Source organism: Camarhynchus parvulus, chromosome 2 (genome assembly GCF_901933205.1).
Source record: "Camarhynchus parvulus chromosome 2, STF_HiC, whole genome shotgun sequence".
Taxonomy (NCBI): domain Eukaryota; kingdom Metazoa; phylum Chordata; class Aves; order Passeriformes; family Thraupidae; genus Camarhynchus; species Camarhynchus parvulus.
Window position 1 is genome coordinate 42,527,431 of NC_044572.1, and position 15,959 is coordinate 42,543,389.

Here is a 15,959-nt window from a genome sequence, read left to right on the forward strand (position 1 = left end):
CTCACTTGTTTCATGGTTCCTTTCCTTTTATTTTTCCTTTCTCTGTTTCTGTCTCTTTCATTGCACCTTGACTTGGTTGGTGTACTTCAGGCACCTGCCTAAAGTGTTTGCTGCAAAGGACCTAAGTACCTATTTGCACTGTGACATCAAAGGATCACATTTTGAAATTACAACTTTTCCTTTGAACAAGAAGAAGAAAAGGTTCCTGGTTGCTATGGTGATGAGCACTATATAAATGCCTATAAATAAATAAAGTAAACAGCTGATTCATGGACTTTGATTTGCACTATTTTTTGCTTTTCTAATGAGATATAATTAAATATCAGAATGAGAGGAAGTGACTTTCTATTAATTTTATTAAATACATGTTATGCCTTCTCTTTTACAGTATTTCAGCTGAGAACAGTTAAATAGTAAGATGTGTATTTTTCTCTCTGTAGGAAGTTGATGGTTTGAAAAATCATAGTCTAGTATTTATAGAAAAAACTTTTAGATGCCAAAAAGCAGTCCAGTAAAAAGATGGTGTCCATTTTCAGTTTAATCAGAACATACATTTTGAGCTAAATGCCTATTTTTCTTATCTCTAAGAGACTATTAGAGCTGTTACAACATTTAAGTTCCAGTCAAAAGTGTCTATAAATGTAATTATGTTCTTCTGCAGTATTTGAAACCCCACTGGTGCACAACAACAAAACTTGAAAATGTCACTGACTTTTTCTTTTATGTCAAAATGACAAAGGCACAGTGAAAAATCATACATTCCTTGATGAAGTTCGAGGAGGAGGGGAGAATTGGCTTTTTCATGAGCTTTTTGTTCTCAGGGCTATGATGTAAAAGTAGCTTTCTCTCAGTGCTGAAGGTGATAATTGTAAAATGGATTGGATGGAGACAATAAACAGCGCACTGGAGTAATCCCACACTCAGGTGGTTCTCACTCAGGAAACAGGTGCACTTTGATTAACAGCAAAGGAGAGTCTGTAATGGAAGGAGCTGTCCTTAGGGGAAGGAAAAAAGGTTTGTGTGATATACAGAACTACTCCTTGGTTAAAGGATCAGTCTGGTTTCTTGGTGGAAACTGATTGTGCCACACTGGCCTGAAAAGAGATTAGCTCAGCCCTGAAGTGTGGAGTGCAGCTTTTGCACTGACAGGGAGTAGATCTGTTTTCTACCACAGTCACAGCTTTGTATTCAAAGCAAATGTCAGATTTCCAAAGGACTTGGAGCACTATTCTGCCCTATTAAACAATGATAAAGTAACACCACATCCTTCACTGTCTTCCTTCCCTCTGTGCATTCAGATTCATGTCTCTTTGCTTTACCAATTAAAAATATATTTGACTAAATACCTTTTACTTTCAAGCATGGGTAATTGGGAGGACAAGGACATGTGGTAGTTTTTTGCAGTTACACACAACTGCTTCTCACAGAGCAAAACATGTATCTGCACACACCCTGTAGAAGGCAGGCGCAGAACAGGAGCAAGGAATGGTGTCCCTGAGGGTCTCACTTCAGCAGTGACAGCCTGCTCCAGTTTGATTTACATTTCATAGGCCTGTCACTTTTGTCACAGCTGAGCTGCTGCTGTGGCCAGGCTGGTGGTGCTCACCTGAAGAACAGTGATAGCATCAGTGAAATAGCCATGGAGCTGCTTCTGAACGTGGAGTTTCCTGCCATGGCACTGTGCTCATCTCTCAGAGGGTGGCACAGTGTCCCAACCTGACCCTGTGCCTGCCACAGCGCTGTTTCCTGTGGGCCTGAGGCTGGAGCAGGTTGTGCCTGCTGGGATGTGATTTGTACTCCACACATATCAAAGGCAATTTTACCTGGATTGAGGGTTGGTTTGGACAGTCAGTGTTTGACCGTGTGACAGTGGACAAGGCAATCCAAGGTCTCTCCTAAAGGAGTTGCTGCAGAGGCTGATGAGGTTTGTAGGCAGCCTGAACCCAAACAGAATTCTGCTGCCTGCTGGAGCAACAAGGAGATGGGAAAGGTGGCAAACAGAGAGGCTTGAATGTGCTTCAAGTTTGCAGCTACTCCCAGGGCTAACCACATGGTTTTGGTGTTCCTGCAGACCAGGCTGGTGCTGGAGCAAGACCAGGTTCCAGAGTCATTGACAGAATTTTCTCAATTGAAAAGCAGCATTGTTAGTAGTACATACTGCCTTTAAGGGAGAGGCATCTTTATTTAGAAGTCTTCTCTTTGGAGAGGAGGATGAAATATACATATAGATATTAATGAGAGGACAAACTGTTGAGGACAAGCTGGAGCTGTTGTTTATCTCCTTTTCTGGCATAGTTAGGACAAAGGGTGAAACAGTGCATATACCAGATTTTTTTTTCAATTCCTCAGAAGCTCTGCTTATGTGTGGTTAGAATTTTTTTTTTTCTGTCAGAATTTTTTTAATAGATAGATATGATCCAGGACCATCTGGTGGAATTTGCTGTTGTCACATCTAGGTTTTCTGATGTATTGCCTGTCAAGTTATGTTGTATGTTCAGATGAATTTCTCATATGATCTGCTGACAGCTACTGACAGTCCTGAGATGGGAAGTCAGAAGCCTGGGGGGAAGAACAGAGGGGCAGAGCTAGCTTTAAAAATGTAGCTTTGATTGCTTTTGATTGGTGAGCTTTTATTTCTGGTATTTATGGGTGACTTTTTTAGTGAAGAAATGTGAATGAGTGAACTTTAAACCAAGTGCACCTAAACTACTGTAATTTTACTTGTAAGATCTTGGAAGTCTGCCTGTAGTTTGTTGTTGATTTTTTTTCTTTGACACTGGGCTCCTTAGTCCTTCTCTATCCTTAATTCTCCATCTGTAGACAATCTCACACCCTACTTAAATTACAGTCTTTTCTTCCTCCTTTACTCCTCAATCCTTATCCAGTCCCTTTTTAGAAAGACCCCAAAATATTTTTGTATTTGTTAGGATACCATTAAGAATCCTAATGATCATAATATGCCAATCCTAAATCCTAATACCACAATAGTTCTGTAGTAAAATGAACTTAGATTTTTGACAAATTCATATTAACCTTTGCAGACAGATCACATGTATAAAAGCAATAAGCAACTCTGAAATAACTACAGTAATTATTTTCTTCCTGGCATAATACCCAAATAATTAATTAAAGTAAATGGTTTTTGATGTAGAGATCCACAGTGCAATTGCACTTCCTCACACACTGAAGAAAATAATGCTCTACTTTGTAAACCAGAATCTAAATAAGCCAAAAGCACTTCAGTTTTGTTCTTCATTTTTTTTTGCCATAATTTGAAACTCCAAGTAGCAATTATAGGCTGGTGACAAGATAAATTTCACAACCTGTTGTCATTCATCATTTTTCAATTGGCTAGATCAGAAAATAAGTGATTTGTGTTTGAACTTTAAAGGTTTTTAGTTTATATAGACTGGTAGAAAGCATAGTTACAGGTATTTCTGAGTGGGTTGGGAGGAAGCCTGTTTGTGGGCAGAGGCGGGATTGCCCTGCAAAGGCACATCCAGGTGTGGCTCTGAACACAGACTCACCCCTTTCTCTCTCAAAGCTCTCCTGGTTATACCGGGCCTCGAAGTTGGAAGTCACCCTTGAAAAGGAAAAAGCTTTCTTCCATGGGAATCTGGATCTCAAGATGACTGTCCTCAGGGGACCCTTGCTGAGGAAGAAGCTGGAAAGCATTTACTTGCCTCTGGTCACTCCTGTGAGTCCTTGATGCTACTTCCCGGACTGGGGACTGCGAGTGCCCTTCTGTGGCAGTCGAGAGAGAGAGCATATTAAGCTGACCAGGCCTGTAGAACCTGAATATGGGGACCACTGTTGTGTACTGCAGTCTTGTTCCATACTTTTAAAGTATCAGATAAGGAGACTTGGAAATGATCCCGCTCCTGTGATAGGGGAGAGATTGAATATGCAAGGGTCAATGTAAAGATGCAGCAGCTCTCCATGGTGGTCGTGATCTGTGTTGGATGGAGCACTATTCTCATATGCTCAAGCATCAGCTTAGCTATTTTCAGAAGAAGTGGACTTTGAAGGAAACCCCATAGATGGAATATGGCCAAATCCTCTGCCTGTAACATGTTTGATAGCACTGCAGGGTGGCAAAGCTGGTCTTCAGTCCTTAAATGCATTAAATTAACTCCAGGCAGGCTTGCTGAGGGAAGGGTAATGAAGCGAGTCCAAAATGGGCTGTGCGCGCTCGAGCACATGCACTGGGCTTAATGCTCTAGGCAGCGCTGCCACAGACACGTGGCTCTGGAGCAGCCAGGTCAGGGAGCACACTGGGCTGTTTGTTAAATGGATTGCAGACCACAGGTGCAGCCAAAATCACTTAGCCAGGCATCAAAGAGAAAAAGGCAGGAGGGAGAGCAATCCCATCAGGAGAAACTTGTGAGAGGAGCTGGATGCAGTCTGGCATAATGCTGGCTTGTGGAGGATGTGTTCCAGTCAGCACCCTCTCAGGACCTGCCTAGCCCACTGTAGGAAAAATTTCAGCTTCTGAAAATTGAGATGAGAATCTCAACACATGGATTGTGTAGTTTCAGGTAGAGGCAGCATCTGAACAGGTCTGCAGTGTGACTGACGTCGTGCAGTCTTCTTTTTTACTTCATAGGATGAAGAGCTGGGAGGGTGGAGATTATTTGAAGCACCTGGATAGAGGCAGAGCATAGTTTTTCAGAGTTCTTTGCCTGGAGGAGTACACAGCCCATTATAATTCAGAAACATGTTAAAAAATAGGGAGCTGTTGTCTTTAAAAGTCAGTGAGCACCCAAGTCTGTCTGTTTAAAATCTTGCAATATGTCTAAAATGAACCAAGAAAGTGTGTACAAAAACTAAGCCCTTCATAACTTAGAATAATGTGTACTTTCCACATTTAGGCTGAAATACCTGGAGCTGCACATGGATTTATCCTTGTCAATTCTTCTGAAATCACATTTAATAGAGATGTTCTTTTCAGATATGATCTGTAAACAGATTATTTTGTTTGTTTCTTTTGCAGTTAATCTTGCTTCCCCCACTTTTTTTTTTTCCTTCTCCAAGCCTTTTCTTCCTTCTTTGGATTTAAACCTGATGATGTTGTGCTACAGTTAAATTATCAGAGAGGGAGAGTGATATCAGTGTCCTCCACCTTGTAGTAAAAAAATCTATATTTTTGTTTTCTGCAGTGTATTGAGAGCAAGATAAACGAGCAGGGTGTTGCCATCCTTTATCACAGTCAGAATGATAAATGCCATGTCCTGGAAAGCTTAAGGATGTGTAAGAATGCAAATCCTTGGCCCACAAGGAGATGTGTTTGAAAGTGCAGATCCAGCCAGGAGTTAAGCACATCCTTAAATCTAAGCAGAAGCATTGCTTGCATTGGGTGTATATATCTGGCACCACGCTGTGTGGGGTAAGCAAAGCTCATTCTGTGAGAGGAGATTTGACTTGTTTTAGTGGCTTGAAGTGGGATAAGATGAGCCTTTTGCTGTCCCCTTGAAGAGCAGTCTGAGGGTAGTGCAGGTTTAGCTGTTCTGTGTTACTGTCACACAACAGTGTGAACTGATGTAATGGAAATGCTGACTGTTTGGTACCTTACAGTGCATCCATCCCTCCACTTCTCCTCACTTTTCACCCTCTGCCCGTATCTGCTAACCATGAGCAGAGAGCCTTGTTTGTAGCAGGTGATACAGCACCTCAGCACCTCAGCTTACAAAGTGGAAGCACTAGAAGGGACTGAGGATGTTACATGGGAGTGCAGGACTTTTCCTCCCTAGCAAACAGGGAAATATGTAGAAATTTTCAATAATTCCCAACTCAGCCAGGAAGGCCAGTGGCTTCCTGGGGGACATCAGGGACAGCATCACCAGCCGGGCAAGGGAGGGGACTGTCCTGCTCTGCTCTGCTCTGCCCTGGGTTGGTCTCACCTCAAGTGCTGGGGGCAGTTTTGGGAGCCACAATGTAAAGACGACATTTAACTACTAGAGAGTGTCCAGAGGAGGGCAACAAGGATGGTGAAGAGTCTGGAGAGGAAGTCTGATAATGATTGGCTGAGGTCACTGGAGCCTGGAGGAGACTGAGGGGAGACCTCATTGTGGTCTTCAGCATCCTCATGAGGGGAAAGGAGGGGCAGGTACTGATCTCTTCACTCTCATGACCAGTGAGAGGACCGGAGGAAATGGCATGAAGCTGAGCCAGAGAATGTTTCGTTTGGATATCAGGAAAAAGTTTTTCACCCAGTGGTTGAACACTGGAAGAGGCTCCCCAGGGAAGTGGTCACAGCACCAAGCCTGACAGAGTTCAAGAAGCATTTGGACAATGCTCTGGGACATGTGGTGATTCTTGAGATGTTCTGCATGGGACCAGGAGTTGGACTCAATCCTGATGGATCCCTTCCAACTTAGCATATTCTATGATCTTTTCTCTATCTGGTTCTTTTTCTGGTTGTCCTTTAGTGGAAGTGCTCTCTGTTTTCTTTCCTCCCCTGTAGTTAATTTTCCTGTCATGTTTCTTGCTTCTTTTTATTTGATGTCTTGTGTGCTTTCTGAGGATGCAGTGTATTCTCTGCTCTGGTTGCTGTCCACATATTCCTGGTAATGTGAAGTCATCTATGTCTTTCCTCATGGATTTGAACTAGTTTTTTAACTGGGGGGTGATATATCATTTTTGTGTACAAATGGAAATGTTTTTATTTGGGGTTTTTTTTGTACTGAATTGGATGCCATCCCTCTTGCATCCTTGAGACTCTAAAAGAGAGATGGAGGCTGAGTTTTCCTGATGCACTGATTTTACAGCATCAGTTTCACTGAATTACCACCAGCTGATCCAACAGCATTGCAGCTGGCACTGACATTCCCACATTCTTCTCCCCTGTTTTAAGTGATTTTGTTTACTTCATACAGTGCAATGAGGTCTCAAGCTCATGACTGGAAATTTCTTGGTGTTTTATTGATAAATACAGATAAAAAAGATAATCTTCCTGTCTGGTCTTTTTCTGTTTTTTTTTTTTCCCTCTAGTGCAGTCTTTGAAGGTTGCACCTTCTTGTGTTGTACATCCTTTGTCCAAGTGTGGGTTTTTTTGTTGTCTATTCCCCTCCTACTCGTTTCTTCTCTTCCTTCCCTTTATTTTAGTCCTAGGTTTTCTTTATTCTTTTGGGTTGTTTTGTTTAGGTTTGAGAAGAGACGCACCTGAGTTTAAGTATAGTTGGCTATTTGGAGTTAACTTGGAAGTTTTCCTTACAACTGCCAAGTAAGCAAAGAGCTCAGTAATTTGCCCCTTCATCTCTTCAAGCTTTTTCCAGTGTCAACGGAGAAGTTTCACAAACTTTTGCCATCCTGCCTCTAGCTTTCATTGCCTTTTGACCATCTTGTGCTCCAAAGCTTGCTTTGGCATACCTGTGAGAGGCTGTGCCGCACAATTCTCGCATCCAAACCAACTGATGTTTCCCTTTTCCATTGTAAAGTGTTTCACCTTTTCCTTTCAAAACACACATGCAAGTGTTCTCCTCTCCTCTGGCCTTTGACTCTGCCTTATAAAACTGCAGCAGAGATCTAGGTACTCACTGGCAGCTGGACTTCTCTGCTCAGTTGCATCCAGGAGCTCCTTCTTCAGCTGCTAGATGTTCTGAAGGCCACATGTGTATAAAAAGGGGACAAGGGCTCATTTTGATTTTAAATAAGGATTTCTTGGTTCTTGTGTGGAGGTGGCATATATGGAGCTTGGGATTAAAGATGAGAGGAATAATAGTTTATTTGATAGCAGAAGGGGTTTCTCGTATTTATGAAAAAATGGCTTTTGTACCACGCAGCTTACTTGCCAAAGTTCAGCTGAGAAAATGTTATTCTCAGTGAAAACAGATCATGTGTTTTCAGTTGCAAAGATTTCTTTGTATATGGTGTTAATTGCCTTTCCATATTTTTACTGTTTTATCTTAACAATTTGATTATACATGTGTTTTTGCTCTCGAGAGACAGTGGGCGTGATACAATCTCTGTTTTAAACTGTTATCTTGTAATTAGCAGGGAAAGATGTCTCTAAAGTCTGATCTGCTGGCTTCTTTGCTGCTCAAGAAGCAAAGAACAGCTGAATTATGGGATTTGAGTCCTTGACTGGAAGTCCTTGTTGTGTAAATTTGGCATAGGCTACTTCTGTTTCAGAGAACTAACTCTTTCTTCAGCTCAGATTTGTGTATTAGGACCATGCTTTAATGACATCAAGAAATTGTGATGGGTTTCCTGGTTATGCTTTATGTACCCCTTGTATGAAGAGGGCTTGCACACAGATCTTTCTTATGCATCTAGTTATGTTCTCTGATAGTAAACCATACAGGCTTTTAAAGATCCTTCTTGTGAAGTCTTATAGCTTATACTGAAAAGTAATCTTTGCTCTCCCTTCTCAGAGCTTCTAAACCAGAATGGGATGTTTCTGCTACAGTCTTCTCAAAGCTATGCTGTGAGTTTTTTAATGTCTTTTGGTACTAAAAATTCACCCATTCTATTTTAGGGATCAATTTTGTATACTCTTCACTGAATAACGCTCTTGGCAGTTCAGTTCTCTTCACTGGTGTACTAATGTGAATGTTTTGTTCTAGGAGTGGTACTCAGCTGAGAATTTAGACCTTGGTTTCTTTAAGCTCAGAGACTCATCTGCAGTTTTAAGCTGGATGTGACTTTTGAATCACAGGTGACCAATGAAATATTTAAGCACAGTCTATGTAATATACCTTGGAAATGCTTTGAAAGAATTTGAAATCAGCTGTCTCTGTGCCTTCTTCTGTCCCAGGAAAAAAACTCTTCTGAGTTTGTGTGTAGGGACTGCACTCCCCCTGTGCAGTCAGTGGTTCCCTGGATTTGGTGGGTTTTGCATGTGCTTCTGACAAGCAGACAGTCAGACGTAGTTACAGAGTGACCGCAGTCCATCACACAGAACACTTACTGCTACGCCTTTGATGCATTGGAAATGAGTGATTTGTGAATTGCTTCGTGTCTTACTTTGCTGTTGTTTTCCCCTCTCCCAGCTGGCCACATGTAATGTAAATTGAGTGGGATGGTGGTGGATTGTGAATTGAAATCCCTTTGCACTGGAAAATTAGTTTCCCTGAGCAGATGAGGCTTTCATCTGTAGTTATGTGGACAAAAAGCTCTCTCCAGAAAGGTGTGTGACAGCACTTTCATGACCTCTTTTTTTGCACTGACTCAACCATATCATAAACTCACTTTTGTGAGCCAGACCAGACTCTGGCTGTTCCTGCTGTTGTCATTTATTTCAATTTTAATTTCAGTGTATTCCTGCTTACCTTTCACAACAGCTAGGATGAGTGGTGGGAGGGAAGAGGAGGAGCAGTGGAAAATAAAAAGGTTCACAAAGATTAATTTGCTGTGTAATTTTCTCCTTTAGAAGGAGGGAGAGACACACCTGGGAAAATAGGCTATCAGACCTCTAAGCACACAGATGAAATACTGCCCTTTCTAGCAGACACTGTGGTGTTGCACTGAGGCGGTTCACTTACTCAGCACTAAAACTATACGACCAGATTCATTTTGAGGAGGCATGATGTGCTTTTCTCTGTGTGTCTGCATTTTTACTGCCTTTAGCTAAGTTAGGACCCTTGGTGCTTATCACTTTTTAATGATTTGTTCTTACCTCTGCTCCTTGCTTCTGGCTGTTTGTTCTTTACTACTTAGGTTGTTATTAATGTTCATGTAGAGACCTGAGAGTTAATAGAAAATGAAGATTGGAGTTGCTCTCACCTTCCCTTCTCCTGTAAGGTTGCCTGGGACAGTTCCACAGACATTTATATAAGGCTTTGCAGCATCTCGGCTTCTGACCCTGTTATGGTTGTGTCAAAGTATAAAGCTAAAGTTAGGAAGCCAGCAGCTCATCTTTGGATTTATAAAATCATTGATTAATCATCTTTTAATGTGGATATAAATATAGAAGAAATACTTAGGTAGTCTCTGTCTTAATTGTAATATTTTATATTAATTTTGCAATAGTCATACATATGTATTATATACAAATATCTATATATACTTACCACAGAGGTCACAAGGCAAGCTATTATACACAAAGTTCTCTAGTCCTTGTTTAATTTATGTGCATGTATTGTCCCACTGGAACACAGGACTCTTGTGTGCATGCTTATTTTTAAGCATTAAGTATATTAAAAGAGGGGTTTTATTTCAGTGTATTTTGGGATTTAGTTTGGTTCATCACCTCGATGGTAAAGAAATGGTGGTTGTTTTGTGTAATTTTAAGTCACTCAGCACAATGGTTGTTTCCTAGTCAGGCCTCAGTCCCTGACTTCTGTGCTTTCTCATTTTACATACTTGCTGCAATAACACAGGTGCAGATCTGGGTCTTCATAGTTGCAAGAGAAGCTTTTTGTGCTGTAGCTTTAATCCCTTTGCCTGGAAGGAAGGGTTGGCTACCTCAGCAGATTGTTCCTCTGTCACCCTCCAGGTTAGAATTTAAGCACCTCATTCTGCCACAGAAGGGGGGAAGCAGGATGAGCCAAGGCAGGAAGGTTCTAAATGTCCTCTGTCTCTGCTGTCTCTCTCCACACTTGGGATAGGATTCACTGCCTATGGCCAATACATTTGTATATTTTAGTCTTGTCTTTAAGGTCACCAGACCTTCCTCTTTGAGGCTGCAGGGTGTGGCAGCACTTATGTCCTTACTGTGGCTCATCTTGGGGATGCTTCGCTGCTGAGAGGGTTCAGCCCTTCTCCAGCCCTCCCTGTGCTTGGTGGCTTCTCTGGGGATGGCTGCATCAATGCCAGCAGAAGCCTAGAGATGGAAAAGCACATCCTGATGTAGGAAGCTGTCTGGAGAGCCCTTGATGTCTTGAAATACTCTGAAAAGTAGCAGAAAGACCACTCTATTCTTGGCTTTGCAAATACCAGCACATGGATCCAGAGCTGTACAAAATGAATGAGGGCAGATGTTTTTAACTGGAGCTGCCTTGAACAGCAGTTGCTTTATTGGGCTGATGTTGCTTCTCTCTCAGTAACAGTCAGGTTACACTTCAGTTACTTGAACAGATTCTCATTGCCAAAGACTTGACTCAGCATTTGATGTAACAGAGGCAGCAGATACTGCTGGAAGGAAGGAAGGAAGGAAGGAAGGAAGGAAGGAAGGAAGGAAGGAAGGAAGGAAGGAAGGAAGGAAGGAAGGAAGGAAGGAAGGAAGGAAGGAAGGAAGGAAGGAAGGAAGGAAGGAAGGAAGGAAGGAAGGAAGGAAGGAAGGAAGGAAGGAAGGAAGGAAGGAAGGAAGGAAGGAAGGAAGGAAGGAAGGAAAGGGAGAAGGAAGGAAGGAGGGAGGGAAGGAGGGAGGAAGGGAGGGAGGGAGGGAGGGAGGAAGGAAGGAAGGAAGGAGGGAGGAAGGAAGGAAGGAAGGAAGGAAGGAAAGGAAGGAAACGAAGGAAGGAAGGAAACGAAGGAAGGAAGGAAACGAACAGAAATGAGCTGCTGTGGCAGGGTTGGATGAGGAATCTCCCATCATGGAAGGGCCACAGATGAACAGCAACTGTGTCAGTGGTTTTGCAGGTGTTCCTCTTTCAACAGGTACTTCCTGCTTTTTCTCTGAAACTTTCACCTTCTTGTGTGTATTGAATGTCATATTTTCTATTTATAGGGGTGTTAAAAACTCCACACAAGTGGGTCACAAGGAGGACTTGTAGGGAAATAATACTTTGATTTATTGGTGGAACAAATGGGGGAAAAAATTAACCACCTTGGTTTTTATTACTATTCAGATAAATACAACAGCAAGTCGAATACAAAAATTTCCCATCAAGTCAGGCTTGGACTTCATCCTCTTGCTGCTGTGCCCTTGATAAATATGCCTAAATTCAGTAGTCTTTCCATGAATTTTCAAGCTGCTGAGGGCATGAAGAGGCTCTTCTTAGGTATTGAACTGTAAATGGTTCCATATGACACCTGGAGGAGTTGAAATGGGCTTTTACAATTAATTCAGTGTATTCATCACACTTCCCCTGTTGTGTGCAGCGGTTCATGTTGAAGCTGAGAAAGATGATTCGTTTACTTTCTTCTCCCTCCTGTCAGTAGCAGCAGTAGCCCTCAGAGCAACAGTAAATGCCTGGCCTGCAGACATGTGTTGATACTTCTCTTCTGGGCCCTCTGATGATACTGTAATCAGATGAGGGACAAGGTAAGAATTTTTTTCCCTGGGGGAAATCAGGCTGAGATTTTTATCAAAACCCAGTTGTTAGGATATTTTTTAATTGGCCGGCAGATATTTTTCATTTGTATGGCTTATGGTGTCAGGCAACACAGGTTTGATTTTTTTTACCTCCTGTATAGGTTATTTTATGATTTGTGAGACCAAATGCTCTGTTCTGAAATTTCATGTGACTGTCAGCACCCCTGGGATATGCCCCCCACTCAAAACATGGATGTTTTGTGCTCCCTTAGGATGAGTCCAACAGGTTACACTAGAGGGAGGTTATCCTGTGATACTGTGCTCCTACCTGTTAATATTACACTGCTGACCTAGGAGTAGGGTTGGGTTGTATGCTGGCTGCATCCTTTAAAATGTGAGGAGGATGTGTTTTACAGCAGTGGCTGAAGGGGGCGTTGGAGGCAAAACAATCAGTTTGCAATTATGGGACTCAAAATGGCAGTAAACCTTTTTATTTCCCCTGATTTGATTTAGATTCTCCTTTAGCTTGGCTCTGAACTATTTTCCTGTCAAGCTGCTGTTCTAGCTACTTCCAGGCATTTGTCAGAGACTGGCTAATTGAAGCACATGCTCCAGCTTGGATCGAAACTGCTGCTTTGATCCACACTGTAGATGCTGTTACTGCTTCCTTGTGGAGTTCTTTCCATGAAGTACTAGGACTTTGGTTTGTAGGTTTGGATTCTCAAGGTTTTAAGAAAGCACAGAGTCTCCGAACATAGAACAAGTGGAAGGTTAGAACAAAGGCAGCTTCAGGCAACAGTCCTATGATAGAATATTCTGAGTTGGAAGGCACCCATGAAGACCATCCAAGTCCTGGGCCTTGATCCTTGAAGCCCTCCTGTAATTCTGCTTGTGAACCAAGATGTCCTCATCAGTTCTGGAACAGCTGCAGCCCACTTGCAAAGCAGGTGCATAATCCAGTGAAGGCAGTTAAATTCTTGGACATCTTAAGCCCTGTCCTTTGGATACTTCCACACAGTTGATATGTGTTCACCCCTATAGATCTAAGTGCCTCTTGATGTTTTGTATTTTTGTTATGTCTCTTCCATAACTTGGCACCCCTGTTATGTTCACATTCAGGGTTGTTTTTTTTCAATAGCTGTATTTTGCTGTGATATTAACATCTTAATTTCCTAAGATATCTGTGAGACTTGCTGGTTATGACTACCCTGTTTGTCTCAATAGACAGGAGAAGAGGCTCTCTTCCTTTTCCTCCAAAATTCCCAGGACAAGTCATTCTGACATGGCCTTCAACTTGAAGCGAAGTTGTGGGTCCAGGAGGGGTTTCCCAGCTGTGCAGGAGGCTGCTGGACCTTCTGCACAGCAAGTGCAGTGGGAATAGAAGATGAGAGGAAGGTGTGTGGGGAGCAGAGTGTGTCAGGCTTGTGGCTACTCCTCCAGCAGCTCTTTGAGAGCAACAGTGACAGGAATAAGTGGTAACTTATTCCTCTCTGTCCTTTTCCATGTTTACTCTGTCACCTGTGGTCTTAGAGGCCCCAGCTTCTGTCTTGAGCCCTGGAGCCCATGAATCCAACCTTGGAATACACAAGAGGTTTTGATTGTTGGTAGTTTTTTGACAGGAAGCTACTCCCATGTTAATGGATATTGGTGTGGTGCATCCCACCCAGATCCCATTGACAGGCTCAGTCTTTTTGTCTGTAAAATGGGAGATGTGTGTCTTCAGGTGAGGTTGTGGCTGAATATTGAAGTGTCATCTGAGAGAGGGCAGATGATCTTTCTGCTGCCTGGGCAAAACCAGTTAACAAATAACAACTGTGGGCAGCACCAGGGTGAGGCTGTACCCAGGGCTCTCACAGGCAATGTTTTACCCTTGGTTTCTCATGTCAGTCTTGCTGAACATCATTGACTTACCAAACTGCTCTTATGAGCATGAATTATCTCAGATTCCCTTGCAGACACACTGGCACTAATTACGTTTGCAGGTGCACAGTTGGCAAAGCTGTAGGAGAGGGAATTGATTTATCTCTGTCACCCTGCTGACCTGTCATTACTGATGGCCAAATGGGAACTTGAAAGAGCACAAGTGGCACCTAACTTGAATCAGAACAGCTACCAAAGCCATCTCCTGCCTTGGGAACTGGCAGGTGACTCTCCCACACCTTTCTTCCCCACATACACTGCATACAGCTGCAGGAGCAGGCCAGTGTGTCCCTGCAATGCTGCTAGGGTGGTTCCTAGTAGGGGTGGAGGGGTTTATTAGACTGAGTAGTTTGGCATATGACAAGTTCAGATAGCAGGCAAGTATGTGTTTTATATGTATTAAACATGCTTACATCTGCAGAAGAGAATAAATATCTATGAATTTGTCTGGTTGATGTCAAGACATGTAACCTCTGTGTGTGTGTGTGTGTATGTATGTGTGTATAAAATATGTTTGATCATACTTCAACCTTTTTAAACCTAATGTTTATGTAAAACTTGCACCCTACATCTCTTAAGTCTGGGATCATGTCATTCTTGAAGCACTTGAGCAAATGGTGGTTTGGCCTCTGAGGTATTCTTCAGAAAAATACCTTTTCCCATGTCAAAGTATCTTCTTTTTTAGGAATTTTCAATATTTGGCTGAAGTCCTGGTCCTTTTGGCATGAGTTTTAATTTTAGCTTCTACAGAATCAAAATGTCATCCTCTCTGTGTGAAGTCCCAATCTTGGTGTCCAGAAACCAAATGCTTCCTTTGTGTCCTTTTTGTATTTGTCAGTACAAAGACTTTTTTTGTTAGTTCAAGCATAATTTTTTTTTTTGTGCTCTCAAACTGAAATGCACTTTTGGTTCAAAAGCACTGCAAGAGGAACAATTTCTTATAGAGAGTCCTTCTGGGACTATAAATAATAAGTGCTGTGACTCAGAGTGATGCAGGCACCCCTGCAACATATATGGGCACTGAAAAGATTCAGTAAATAATGATTTACCTGCTCTTTGTCAGCCCTAAACCAAGAGGGATCTATTCAGACTTTCTTGCTAGCTTGATGAGTTTTGTTTGTGCTGTACTGCTTTTTAGGAGTTCTAAAATGTGGTGCTGTTTTTGAAGGCTGCAACTTTATGAGGGGTATTAAATATTCATACAATTCTTAGTTCTGAGCCAAGATCTCCTATTCAAACTTTACCAGCTTGTAGTAGGTGCTGACTGTGAAGAGCTTGGGACTGCCACTCTTAGTGCCTTATGGTGGAGTAGTAATAGACATTATTTCACAGTTGCTGGAATTATTAGATTATGGTTCCTCTCCCACCCCTTGAGGATGGAGTTTTGTACTTTGTGGTGTGGCAGATTGACAAACAGGACCCTCTTCAGAACTGAGGTTAAACTCTCTAACTCTATGCATTGTGATAAATTGTACCTAAGAAATCCATTAATATAACTCATTCCAGGGGTAGAGAATAAATTTATTCATAAAAGACCAGTCTGTATATGTTGTCCTTTCTTCTCCAGTAAAATAAAAGCTTGTCTAAGAGAGAGAGACCAACATGGTGTGTGGGGGTTATCAGGGTTCCTGCTGATAAAGTCGCTAGCCAAGATCTGCGGGGTCAGTGGAAAGGCTCCCGTTAGCATCAGTGGGAGGTAGGTCACGCTGTGGAGCTTTCTGAAGTGCAGAAAGCACAAAGTTAAGATGTGTTTTCTCAAGTGAAGTCAGCTCCAAATCTAACTCCACTCTTAGAGTTACGAAATTCAGAGAAAAAATATCAGACTTGCTCTGCACAAGGCAACATCTTTGTATTCAGAGGCACAAAGGGACAATGGGATGGTCTTAAAAAGTGAAGGGTGACT

The 15,959-nt window shown here is 42.2% G+C and overlaps 1 protein-coding gene across 3 annotated transcripts in view; it reads left to right on the forward strand.

Moving 5' to 3' along the window:
• POMGNT2 (protein O-linked mannose N-acetylglucosaminyltransferase 2 (beta 1,4-)) overlaps positions 1-15,959 on the forward strand; it is a 32,083-nt gene that overhangs the window by 4,388 nt on the left and 11,736 nt on the right. The window lies entirely within an intron of this gene.